The sequence below is a fragment of the Anomaloglossus baeobatrachus genome, chromosome 3, assembly GCF_048569485.1.
Source record: "Anomaloglossus baeobatrachus isolate aAnoBae1 chromosome 3, aAnoBae1.hap1, whole genome shotgun sequence".
Lineage (NCBI taxonomy): Eukaryota > Metazoa > Chordata > Amphibia > Anura > Aromobatidae > Anomaloglossus > Anomaloglossus baeobatrachus.
The window spans coordinates 435472045-435486696 of record NC_134355.1 but is presented as its reverse complement, the minus strand read 5'-3'; positions in this window follow the sequence as shown (position 1 = coordinate 435486696).

Genomic DNA, 14652 nt, shown 5'->3' with positions numbered 1-14652 from the left:
AGTGTGCGGGAACAGCGCCTTCAGATCACTGCTGTTTGTATAATGGCGATCGCCATTTTTTTTTTTTCCTTGTCTTCCTTCCCTAAGCGCGAGCGTGTAGTGGGGCGGGCCAGCATGTCAGCCAATCCCAGACACACACACAGCTAAGTGGACTTTTAGCCAGAGAAGCAACGGCATGTGTGATAGGATGTCCATGTCACATGTCCCTGCATTATAAAACCGGACATTTTCCTCCAGGACGCCATTATCTCTTCTGCGTCATGGGTGTCAGACATCACTTGGGCAGCTCCGTCCTCCTGAGTCCTATCGCCGATACAGCTGTATGCGCTGCATACACAGCGCTGGACAGCTTAGGGAGAGCACTTTCTAGCAGTCCTTTTAAGGGCTCAAACCGGCAGGGTCAGAGCCATAGGTGACAGGTCCTGAAAACAGAGACAGCGTCTGTGTAGCAAAGGTCAGGGATTTCGTCGCTGCATTTCCCCATTAGGAGGGAATAGAAAGGCAGGCTTCCATTCCTCTACCCAGAGCCCCACAATCCTGGCACTGTACCCTCCTGTCCTCTGCACACTCCAACTCTTTTTAACTAAGCCATTATACTAGCAAACAGTCAGTGTACCTAGTGGCATCCTAAACGTGGCTATTGGACTTTTGTGTAGTCACACTAGTGCAAAGATATTTGCAGCACCTCTACCTGCATTGCACACTCCAACTCATTATAACTAAGCCATTATACTAGCAAACAGTCAGTGTACCTAGTGGCATCCTAAACGTGGCTATTGTACTTTTGTGTAGTCACACTAGTGGAAAGATATTTGCAGCACGTCTGCCTGCATTGCACACTCAAACTTTTTTTAACTAAGCCATTATACTAGCAAACAGTCAGTGTACCTAGTGGCATCCTAAACGTGGCTATTGGACTTTTGTGTAGTCACACTAGTGGAAAGATATTTGCAGCACGTCTGCCTGCATTGCACACTCAAACTTTTTTTAACTAAGCCATTATACTAGCAAACAGTCAGTGTACCTAGTGGCATCCTAAACGTGACTATTGTACTTTTGTGTAGTCACACTAGTGGAAAGATATTTGCAGCACGTCTGCCTGCATTGCACACTCAAACTCATTATAACTAAGCCATTATACTAGCAAACAGTCAGTGTACCTAGTGGCATCCTAAACGTGGCTATTGTACTTTTGTGTAGTCAAACTAGTGGAATGATATTTGCAGCATGTCTGCCTGCATTGCACACTCCAACTCATTATAACTAAGCCATTATACTAGCAAACAGTCAGTGTACCTAGTGGCATCCTAAACGTGACTATTGTACTTTTGTGTAGTCCCACTAGTGCAAAGATATTTGCAGCACGTCTGCCTGCATTGCACACTCAAACTTTTTTTAACTAAGCCATTATACTAGCAAACAGTCAGTGTACCTAGTGGCATCCTAAACGTGGCTATTGGACTTTTGTGTAGTCACACTAGTGGAAAGATATTTGCAGCACGTCTGCCTGCATTGCACACTCAAACTCTTTTTAACTAAGCCATTATACTAGCAAACAGTCAGTGTACCTAGTGGCATCCTAAACGTGGCTATTGTACTTTTGTGTAGTCACACTAGTGGAAAGATATTTGCAGCACGTCTGCCTGCATTGCACACTCCAACTCTTTTTAACTAAGCCATTATACTAGCAAACACTCAGTGTACCTAGTGGCATCCTAAACGTGACTATTGTACTTTTGTGTAGTCACACTAGTGGAAAGATATTTGCAGCACGTCTGCCTGCATTGCACACTCCAACTCTTTTTAACTAAGCCATTATACTAGCAAACAGTCAGTGTACCTAGTGGCATCCTAACCGTGGCTATTGGACTTTTGTGTAGTCACACTAGTGGAAAGATATTTGCAGCACGTCTGCCTGCATTGCACACTCAAACTTTTTTTAACTAAGCCATTATACTAGCAAACAGTCAGTGTACCTAGTGGCATCCTAAACGTGCCTATTGTACTTTTGTGTAGTCACACTAGTGGAAAGATATTTGCAGCACGTCTGCCTGCATTGCACACTCCAACTCTTTTTAACTAAGCCATTATACTAGCAAACAGTCAGTGTACCTAGTGGCATCCTAAACGTGGCTATTGGACTTTTGTGTAGTCACACTAGTGCAAAGATATTTGCAGCACGTCTGCCTGCATTGCACACTCAAACTTTTTTTAACTAAGCCATTATACTAGCAAACAGTCAGTGTATCTAGTGGCATCCTAAACGTGGCTATTGGACTTTTGTGTAGTCACACTAGTGGAAAGATATTTGCAGCACGTCTGCCTGCATTGCACACTCCAACTCTTTTTAACTAAGCCATTATACTTGCAAACAGTCAGTGTACCTAGTGGCATCCTAAACGTGGCTATTGGACTTTTGTGTAGTCACACTAGTGGAAAGATATTTGCAGCACGTCTGCCTGCATTGCACACTCCAACTCTTTTTAACTAAGCCATTATACTAGCAAACAGTCAGTGTACCTAGTGGCATCCTAAACGTGGCTATTGGACTTTTGTGTAGTCACACTAGTGGAAAGATATTTGCAGCACGTCTGCCTGCATTGCACACTCAAACTTTTTTTAACTAAGCCATTATACTAGCAAACAGTCAGTGTACCTAGTGGCATCCTAAACGTGACTATTGTACTTTTGTGTAGTCACACTAGTGGAAAGATATTTGCAGCACGTCTGCCTGCATTGCACACTCAAACTCATTATAACTAAGCCATTATACTAGCAAACAGTCAGTGTACCTAGTGGCATCCTAAACGTGGCTATTGTACTTTTGTGTAGTCAAACTAGTGGAATGATATTTGCAGCATGTCTGCCTGCATTGCACACTCCAACTCATTATAACTAAGCCATTATACTAGCAAACAGTCAGTGTACCTAGTGGCATCCTAAACGTGACTATTGTACTTTTGTGTAGTCCCACTAGTGCAAAGATATTTGCAGCACGTCTGCCTGCATTGCACACTCAAACTTTTTTTAACTAAGCCATTATACTAGCAAACAGTCAGTGTACCTAGTGGCATCCTAAACGTGGCTATTGGACTTTTGTGTAGTCACACTAGTGGAAAGATATTTGCAGCACGTCTGCCTGCATTGCACACTCAAACTCTTTTTAACTAAGCCATTATACTAGCAAACAGTCAGTGTACCTAGTGGCATCCTAAACGTGGCTATTGTACTTTTGTGTAGTCACACTAGTGGAAAGATATTTGCAGCACGTCTGCCTGCATTGCACACTCCAACTCTTTTTAACTAAGCCATTATACTAGCAAACACTCAGTGTACCTAGTGGCATCCTAAACGTGACTATTGTACTTTTGTGTAGTCACACTAGTGGAAAGATATTTGCAGCACGTCTGCCTGCATTGCACACTCCAACTCTTTTTAACTAAGCCATTATACTAGCAAACAGTCAGTGTACCTAGTGGCATCCTAAACGTGGCTATTGGACTTTTGTGTAGTCACACTAGTGGAAAGATATTTGCAGCACGTCTGCCTGCATTGCACACTCAAACTTTTTTTAACTAAGCCATTATACTAGCAAACAGTCAGTGTACCTAGTGGCATCCTAAACGTGCCTATTGTACTTTTGTGTAGTCACACTAGTGGAAAGATATTTGCAGCACGTCTGCCTGCATTGCACACTCCAACTCTTTTTAACTAAGCCATTATACTAGCAAACAGTCAGTGTACCTAGTGGCATCCTAAACGTGGCTATTGGACTTTTGTGTAGTCACACTAGTGCAAAGATATTTGCAGCACGTCTGCCTGCATTGCACACTCAAACTTTTTTTAACTAAGCCATTATACTAGCAAACAGTCAGTGTATCTAGTGGCATCCTAAACGTGGCTATTGGACTTTTGTGTAGTCACACTAGTGGAAAGATATTTGCAGCACGTCTGCCTGCATTGCACACTCCAACTCTTTTTAACTAAGCCATTATACTTGCAAACAGTCAGTGTACCTAGTGGCATCCTAAACGTGGCTATTGGACTTTTGTGTAGTCACACTAGTGGAAAGATATTTGCAGCACGTCTGCCTGCATTGCACACTCCAACTCTTTTTAACTAAGCCATTATACTAGCAAACAGTCAGTGTACCTAGTGGCATCCTAAACGTGGCTATTGGACTTTTGTGTAGTCACACTAGTGCAAAGATATTTGCAGCACGTCTGCCTGCATTGCACACTCAAACTTTTTTTAACTAAGCCATTATACTAGCAAACAGTCAGTGTACCTAGTGGCATCCTAAACGTGGCTATTGGACTTTTGTGTAGTCACACTAGTGGAAAGATATTTGCAGCACGTCTGCCTGCATTGCACACTCCAACTCTTTTTAACTAAGCCATTATACTAGCAAACAGTCAGTGAACCTAGTGGCATCCTAAACGTGGCTATTGGACTTTTGTCTAGTCACACTAGTGCAAATCTATGTGCAGCACCTGTGCATGACACCCTCCTGCTCTGTTTTTAATAAGCTATAATGATAGCAAAAAATACTGCCATTTAGTGGCATCATAAAACTGGCTGTTGTATTCCATTAGTGCCCCACTGGTGCCAAGCTATTTCTAGCACCTGTGCATGACACCCTCCTGCTCTGTTTTTAATAAGCTATAATGATAGCAAAAAATACTGCCATTTAGTGGCATCATAGAACTGGCTGTTGTATTCCATTAGTGCCCCACTGGTGCCAAGCTATTTCTAGCACCTCTACATGACACCCTCATGCACATTTTGCTACGCTAATGTTATAGCAAACTCAGGGAATTCATTGCTGCATTTGATAATTCAGAGGGATAGAAAGTGAGGCTTCCTTTAGCTTTTCCTTCTGTTCATAGACAGCATCTCCAAGTTCACACCCGAAGAGCAATTTCTCCTCCACGTCTAAGTGTGGAGAGGCAGCTAGTGCGCATGCGTGTGCCGATTTACCCCAGCTGCAGCCTAACTCCAGTGTTTCGCCTAGTGAGTATGCTCAGCCTGACTGTGCCATTCCTGACGCTAAGTCTTCATTTCTGGATACAGCGCATGCTCCCACACTAAGTGTCAAAAGCCTCTTTGCACAGGTACTTGCATTCCGTGCCGGGTCTAAGTCCTGTTTTGTGCCTAGACACCATGCTAAAGCTGATAGTCTTTTTTCAGAGACTGTATTTCATGCTACTGAGCATGCTCAGGCACTTACTGCATCAGAGACTAGGTCCGGTAATGAACTCTTTGGCCCTGCCCCTGATGTGGGGGTCCCATATAGACCACAGGGCATCAGGTGTCCTCCCAAATGGCTTGCAGAGGCCCACCCCTATGACTTGTCACCACATTATTGATGGTCAGACGATGACTGGTGAGGTGTTTGGGTCATGGCAGCCATGAGGTCATCATTGAAGTTGCGGTTCCAAATAGGACGCTAGTTATGCCACTCATGACGTGTCACTCTACTTTTGTCTCCAGGAGGTTCATTGTGGTTCACCCTGGTTTGGGGCGGACCCAGGTTATAAAAGGGGCTGGAGCCAACAAGGAGGTGCGCATTCTTCTATTATGCTCCGAAAGAGCACACCTCCATGTGTTGAACCCATTGCGGCTTTAGGCCAGAGGTAGGCAGGGATAGGGTGTCGATGCAGGCCACCACCACAGTTGGTAACGCAGAACGGTTAAGACCAGCTCCTGTCCTACCAGTCCTGCTTGTGCAGCCCAGTGGCATTAACAGGCCTGCTGCTGCTGATGCGCCTGCTGTCCACAGGTGTGGCCCCTACGCACACGGTCAGCGTACTCAATGGCTCCTGTGTTGTTAACAGAGAGTTCCTGGGCTGGGTGGGCATGTGGACCCTGTGACGCTAACAGGGCTCCCAGTCTCCAGATCCGAATGGCGTCTAACTCGGTTCAGGCTACTATTAGTTTCATAGCCACACAGCTCTGTATCCTCCACCAAATCTTCCAGCTGCCAACCTCTCCTTTTCCAACTGGGAGCACGGTGGACACTGACTGCTGATGGGGATATATACCTTTCTCTTTCTTTTCTTATTAATTTTCGTTATATAGCGGTAACATAGTATATACCACCTTATCCAAATCTGCCAGTCCCACTGTAACAGATGGTGTTTCTTCATCAAATGTTACTTTTGCTTAACCACCAAATCCACGGACCAAAACTTTTTTCCCCTTTCCAACACACCTGTTCCCCTTTCCACCAGCATCTGTCCTTTTTCAACTCATTTTGGTATATGACCAAAAGTGCAACTCTGCAGGGACACCGTACTCAACGCCATCTCAGCACAGCAGCCATCCCTCGGTCCCTCCGATGTGGACAAGGAAAAGACCATTTCCTCCTATCCATGACAAAGCGTTGAGATTCACTCTGTGCAGCACTGGTGTTTAGTGGAAAAGCAGATCTAAGATTGCGTACCACATTCTGCAGATACTCCTGTATACGTGCGTCCATTTCTATGGCAGGAATTATTTTGCCAAATTTTGTCTTGTACCGGGGATCTAACAGTGTGGCAACCCAGTATTCAGGATTACTTTGAATTCGTACAATCCGAGGGTCATGTAGGTAGTGCAGCAAGAAGGCGCTCATGTGTCTTGTGCATCCAGGAGGACCAAGTCCTTGGTGTGTTGGTGGCCGAGAGGTGAGAATCGTGCCTCCTTCCTCTGCCCTCTCCCCACAACCTCGCACAACCGAAATGTGAGCAAGCTCTCACTCATCTGCTGAGTCTTCCATGCCCATCGCCAGTTCGTCCTCCATTTCTTCATGGGCTCCTGCACTTTCCTCAACACTTTTTGCTGATACTATGCGCCCTTGTTAATCCCTCTCCCTCACCATGACTGCCGCATAGGTGTCGCTGACCATCTGGACCTCGTAGATCTTGTTATCCCTTCCGCATATGACTCCTCCTGTACTTCCTCCCCTTCCTCTTGTCCCAACACCTGACTCCGAATAATAATTACAGTGTGCTCCATCATGTAGATGACCAGAATTGTCACGCTGAGAATGACATTGCCAGTGCTAAACATCTTCGTCGACATTTGTAAACTGTGTAGCAGGGTGCATAGGTCCTTGATCTGACACCACTCCAGCAGCGTGATCTGCACCACCTCTGGATCAAGTTATCCCAGGCTATATGTCATAACGTATTTCAGCAGGGCTCTGCGGTGCTGCCACACACGCTGCAACATGTGCAGATTCCAATTCCTGCGTGTCGGAACATCGCATTTCCGGCGTTTAACTGCCAGACCCTAAGACTTCCGGAGTGATGAAAGTTGTTGAGCTGCTGTGTGCGCACGTTGGAAGTGAGCACATAGCGAGCATGCCCGCTGCACAAGGCCAGGTAGGCCGGGATGGTGTTTTAAAAATTGCTGGAGAATTAGGTTCAACACGTGAGCCATACAAGGCACGTGTGTCACATTGCCCTGACGATGGCCCGCAGCCAGGTTTGCATCATTGCCGCACACGGCTGTTAAGTCACCAACGGAGTACGCTCCGTCAATTTGTACTCCGGTCGCCAAGTGACAACGTGTTCCTTTCATGCATAGTGCTGATGATGGGAGAGGAGTCGATGCCAGCGGCGCAGGTGGACGCAGGTTATGCTCACCCACTGGGCTGCATTACCTTGACAGATGCAGAATCTCTGGCTGAATGTAGCTGGTGGGTATCTCACAGATGAAATACCATCATTCAGCTACAACCAATGGGAAGACACCACACCCTTTTTTATGCCCATCCTGTCTGCAGACCACTGCCAGACATAGCTATGAACCTCTGGTTAATTTTACCCCCAGTTCAGTTTTATGATTTTGTGTGCTTGTTACCTGACTACTTTTCCTGCTTGCTGTTTATGTACCTTGTTGGCCGATCCGCATTTCACCTCTGCTTGTTTTCTGATTAAGTCCTGGCCGTCCCATTCTGTTCCTGTTCCTCAATTAATGTTTTGACCCTGCCTGACTACTATTCTCTGGAACTGCAGCCTTCCACAGGTATTAATCACCTTGGGCCCTGTGTAATTACTAATCCCTGTATAGGGGTTAAAGGGTTTCAGGGTTCTAGGGGTCCTGCTTGGTGACTGGCTTCCCTCTAGCCTATCATTTACAGCCCATCTGAGTGTGTGGATCAAGGAAGGCGTTACACCGTGCTCTCTGCAGAAGGCCATGTGGGCCAGGATAGTGCTTTAAAAATTGCTGGACAACCAGGTTCAACACGTGAACCACACAAGGCACGTGTGTCACATTGTCACAGCGAAGGGCCGCACCCATGTTTGCATCATTGTCGCACCCGGCCTTCCCTGGCTGCTGGTTGAGTGGAGACAACCATTGATGAAACTTGGTCTCCAGAGCTAACCGTCCACAACTTCTCAGCGGTGTGACTCACATTTCCCATACATTTCAAAGTAAACCTTTGACCGCCTGATGGCATTGAGCTCTGCTGCCAGCATAGTAAGGAGGTGTGTGGTAGTCCTTGTGCGCAGTTACCAGGAAGGGTGGCCTGACCACACAGGGTTTGCGCCAAGGTGGAGGACCCACACGAGGTTGAAGAGGCAGAAGCAGTGTATTAACTTCTACATACAGAAGAAGGATTGACACAACTCGTGGGGACGGCAAGACTTGTACAGCAGACCCTTCTCCATCTCTCCCCACAGTAACCCATTGCCCAGTCAGCGACATGTAACGCCCCTGTCCATGCTTACTGGGCCAATTATCTGTGGTGAAATGCACCCTGTCACACAGAGTTTCTCAAGGAATCAGTGATGTTTAGTGCGACATGCTGGTGTAGCGCGTGCACGCCTTTGTTGGAGAAGGAGTGGCGCCTGGGCATCGGCTCTTGGGGCACTGCGATGGGCATAAGGTCTCAAAAATCCTCGGTTAAAAAGGTTGGAAAGGCAGCATTTTGGTAGCCAACAGTTTCCAGATGCTGAAAGTCAACCTCTAAGCCATGTCATGCCCTTCTAAAAGCATGTAAAACACAGTAAGGGGACTCCAACCACAGTCTCCCTCGTTGCCACTAACTGGGCCACACACACCCCACTTGACTGGCATCAGTTGACCCCCCCTTTTGAAAAAGAAAAAGATGCTTGGCATGAAGCACTCTCAAAAATACTCGTGCCTTTCCCGTCCCCTGGCTGACCCAGGGGAAGAAAAGTCCTCTGAGAGCCATGACTTGTTCATCTTTGTTCTTTTAGAAACACAGCGAGGGGACTCCAACCACAGTCTCCCTCGTTGCCACTAACTGGGCCACACACACCCCACTTGACTGGCATCAGTTGACCCCCCCTTTTTAAAAAGAAAAAGATGCTTGGCATGAAGCACTCTCAAAAATACGCGTGCCTTTCCCGTTCCCTGGCTGACCCAGGGGAAGAAAAGTCCTCTGAGAGCCATGACTTGTTCATCTTGGTTCTTTTAGAAACACAGCGAGGGGACTCCAACCACAGTCTCCCTCGTTGCCACTAACTGGGCCACACACACCCCACTTGACTGGCATCAGTTGACCTTCCCTTTTGAAAAAGAAAAAGATGCTTGGCATGAAGCACTCTTAAAAATACGCGTGCCTTTCCCGTTCCCTGGCTGACCCAGGGGAAGAAAAGTCCTCTGAGAGCCATGACTTGTTCATCTTGGTTCTTTTAGAAACACAGCGAGGGGACTCCAACCACAGTCTCCCTCGTTGCCACTAATTGGGCCACACACACCCCACTTGACTGGCATCAGTTGACCCCCCCTTTTGAAAAAGAAAAAGATGCTTGGCATGAAGCACTCTCAAAAATACGCGTGCCTTTCCCGTCCCCTGGCTGACCCAGGGGAAGAAAAGTCCTCTGAGAGCCATGACTTGTTCATCTTGGTTCTTTTAGAAACACAGCGAGGGGACTCCAACCACAGTCTCCCTCGTTGCCACTAACTGGGCCACACACACCCCACTTTACTGGCATCAGTTGACCCCCCCTTTTGAAAAAGAAAAAGATGCTTGGCATGAAGCACTCTCAAAAATACGCGTGCCTTTCCCGTCCCCTGGCTGACCCAGGGGAAGAAAAGTCCTCTGAGAGCCATGACTTGTTCATCTTGGTTCTTTTAGAAACACAGCGAGGGGACTCCAACCACAGTCTCCCTCGTTGCCACTAACTGGGCCACACACACCCCACTTGACTGGCATCAGTTGACCTTCCCTTTTGAAAAAGAAAAAGATGCTTGGCATGAAGCACTCTCAAAAATACGCGTGCCTTTCCCGTTCCCTGGCTGACCCAGGGGAAGAAAAGTCCTCTGAGAGCCATGACTTGTTCATCTTGGTTCTTTTAGAAACACAGCGAGGGGACTCCAACCACAGTCTCCCTCGTTGCCACTAACTGGGCCACACACACCCCACTTGACTGGCATCAGTTGACCCCCCCTTTTGAAAAAGAAAAAGATGCTTGGCATGAAGCACTCTCAAAAATACGCGTGCCTTTCCCGTCCCCTGGCTGACCCAGGGGAAGAAAAGTCCTCTGAGAGCCATGACTTGTTCATCTTGGTTCTTTTAGAAACACAGCGAGGGGACTCCAACCACAGTCTACCTCGTTGCCACTAACTGGGCCACACACACCCCACTTGACTGGCATCAGTTGACCTTCCCTTTTGAAAAAGAAAAAGATGCTTGGCATGAAGCACTCTCAAAAATACGCGTGCCTTTCCCGTTCCCTGGCTGACCCAGGGGAAGAAAAGTCCTCTGAGAGCCATGACTTGTTCATCTTGGTTCTTTTAGAAACACAGCGAGGGGACTCCAACCACAGTCTCCCTCGTTGCCACTAATTGGGCCACACACACCCCACTTGACTGGCATCAGTTGACCCCCCCTTTTGAAAAAGAAAAAGATGCTTGGCATGAAGCACTCTCAAAAATACGCGTGCCTTTCCCGTCCCCTGGCTGACCCAGGGGAAGAAAAGTCCTCTGAGAGCCATGACTTGTTCATCTTGGTTCTTTTAGAAACACAGCGAGGGGACTCCAACCACAGTGTCCCTCGTTGCCACTAACTGGGCCACACACACCCCACTTGACTGGCATCAGTTGACCTTCCCTTTTGAAAAAGAAAAAAATGCTTGGCATGAAGCACTCTCAAAAATACGCGTGCCTTTCCCGTTCCCTGGCTGACCCAGGGGAAGAAAAGTCCTCTGAGAGCCATGACTTGTTCATCTTGGTTCTTTTAGAAACACAGCGAGGGGACTCCAACCACAGTCTCCCTCGTTGCCACTAATTGGGCCACACACACCCCACTTGACTGGCATCGGTTGACCCCCCCTTTTGAAAAAGAAAAAGATGCTTGGCATGAAGCACTCTCAAAAATACGCGTGCCTTTCCCGTCCCCTGGCTGACCCAGGGGAAGAAAAGTCCTCTGAGAGCCATGACTTGTTCATCTTGGTTCTTTTAGAAACACAGCGAGGGGACTCCAACCACAGTCTCCCTCGTTGCCATTAACTGGGCCACACACACCCCACTTGACTGGCATCAGTTGACCCCCCCTTTTGAAAAAGAAAAAGATGCTTGGCATGAAGCACTCTCAAAAATACGCGTGCCTTTCCCATCCCCTGGCTGACCCAGGGGAAGAAAAGTCCTCTGAGAGCCATGACTTGTTCATCTTGGTTCTTTTAGAAACACAGCGAGGGAACTCCAACCACAGTCTCCCTCGTTGCCACTAACTGGGCCACACACACCCCACTTGACTGGCATCAGTTGACCCCCCCCTTTTGAAAAAGAAAAAGATGCTTGGCATGAAGCACTCTCAAAAATACGCGTGCCTTTCCCGTTCCCTGGCTGACCCAGGGGAAGAAAAGTCCTCTGAGAGCCATGACTTGTTCATCTTGGTTCTTTTAGAAACACAGCGAGGGGACTCCAACCACAGTCTCCCTCGTTGCCACTAACTGGGCCACACACACCCCACTTGACTGGCATCAGTTGACCCCCCTTTTGAAAAAGAAAAAGATGCTTGGCATGAAGCACTCTCAAAAATACGCGTGCCTTTCCTGTCCCCTGGCTGACCCAGGGGAAGAAAAGTCCTCTGAGAGCCATGTCCACATTGTCAGTGGACAGACACATGTGCTTATCTGCCAGCAGACCCCCAGCAGCACTGAAGACAGGTTCCGAGAGAACGCTGGCTGCAGGACACGACAAGATCCCCAAGGTGTACGTGGCGAGCTCAGGCAATTTATCAAGATTGGAAGCCTAAAATGAGCAGGGCTCAAGTTGCACAATAATGGAATCGATGTTTCCTTGCATATACTCATATATCTGTGTGTCCTCCTCTTTTTCCTTGTCCAGCTGTTTTGTTTTCGCATGAGTATATGTCCTTGTCACTTTCCCATGTGTTTGTGTTGTGTTGTGAGTTGTTTGTCACCTTTTGGACACCTTTGAGGGTGTTTTCTAGGTGTTTTTCTGTGTTTCTGATTGCCTGCCATTGTTTCCTATGCAGTTCGAGTTCGGTTCGTCGAACGTTCGACGAACCGAACTCGAACGGGACGTCCGTTCGGCGAACCATCCTCGAGCTGAACCGGGACCGGTTCGCTCATCTCTACTTATTAGGAGAAGAAGAGGTGAGCGCTACCACCAGTCTTGTCTCATGCCAACTGTTAAGCATCCTGAAACGATTCATGTGTGGGGTTGCTTCTCAGCCAAGGGAATCGGCTCACTCACAGTCTTGCCTAAAAACACAGCCATGAATAAAGAATGGTACCAGAATGTCCTCCAAGAGCAACTTCTCCCAACTGTCCAAGAGCACTTTGGCGTCCAACAATGCCTTTTCCAGCATGATGGAGCACCTTGCCATACAGCAAAGGTGATCACTAAATGGCTCATGGAACAAAACATGGAGATTTTGGGTCCAAGGCCTGGAAACTGCCCAGATCTTAATCCCATTGAGAACTTGTGGGCAATCATCAAGAGACGGGTGGACAAACAGAAACCAACAAATTCTGGCAAAATGCAAGCATTTCTTATGCAAGAATGGACAGCTATCAGTCAGGATTTGGCCCGGAATTGATTGAGAGCATGCCAGGGAGAATTGCAGAGGTCCTGAAGAAGAAGGGTCAACACTGCAAATATTGACTTGCTGCATTAACTCATTCTAACTGTCAATATAACCTTTTGGTACTCATAATATGATTGCAATTATATTTCTGTATGTGATGTAAACATCAGACAAACACAATTAAAAACCAGAGGGCAACAGATCATGTGAAAATATAATTTTGGTGTCATTCTCAAAAATTTGGCCATGACTGTACAGGCAGGCAGACCTCAGAAAACTTTTCTTATCAGATCGGTTGGACTGTCTCCCTGGTGACGCTTACTCAGTTCTCCTTATTTAGAGTTTTGATTCACCTCTGAGTTAACGTATCCTTCTAGTGATGCGTTAGAAATCCTCCCAACATATGGAAGACGTCGTTCCCTTCTTTTCTCTCAACTGCCGTCTCCCAACCGACTCAATCTTTTATAGCGTTGCCGAAGCTACCTCCTCCCACTCACATGTGACTCATACAGCTGCAGTCATTGGCTGACTGCACAGGTGCAGCTTAACCCTCTGCCTGTCAGCAAGTTTCACAATATGCTACAGTATACACTGTACATACAAAATTACAGCATTTGGTATACCCTGAAGATGGCCATCGTAATGACAGACATGGTGGTCATCAGCAGACCACTGGGTGTCATGGCAACCCTTCAGTGTACTGTGATCACGTCACGGAGGAAGAATGACTCGATTCCCTGCTGGTGCTTGTTAGATGCCAATTTCATAGATTTACAGTGGGATTTAACTAGTTAACAGACATGGGTGGATCTCTGATCCGCCTGTAGCTGTTAGAGGCACATGATAGCTGATTAAATCAGCTGTCATCTGCCAGGAAAGATGTGATTTGAGCTTGGCATGCGAGCACGCATCAAATACAAGGACACTACTTTGACTGTACCAGTATGTCAAATGCTGTGAACGGGTTTTGGCTCCATACAGCTTCCTATATATAGTATGATGACCCCTACAGCCTCCTATATTATTCATTATGGCCTCCACTTCTCTCTTTATAGTATGATGGCCCCCACAACCTCTTATATGCTTTATTATTTCCCCACAAACATATAATATAATAATGATTTAAAAAAATAAATAAATAAATAAATTAAAATGTATTAATTTTTACTTACCTAATCTTGATTCCTGGCAATGCAGCCTCCACCTCTTCTTATATGTGGGCACGCTGTGTGCTCTATCACGGGACTTCACAGTGTCAGTGTCATGTTGAAGCCCACATGGTTCAATGCAATGACTGGGCAAGACGTTTGGGACCGGAGCCCCGGATCTTTGATGCTAGCAATGGCTCTGGAGGAAGAGGACAGTGGAAGTGTGCAGTGGAGAAGTAAAGAAAAGATCAGAGGGAGTCACGATGGGGACTGGACACGACACAGGTTAGCAACGAAGGGTGCATTATTTATTTTTTCACCACTTTTCAGACCCCCCTACAAACCAGCAAAATGGCAGACTAATTTGCAAAAAGCTAATCACAAAAAAATCGGATTCAGGAGAATCAAAATTACTGTAAATTATAAGAAAAATCCTATTAGGATCCAACCAAACTCTCTACACCACTAACAATAATATAAGCATGCCCT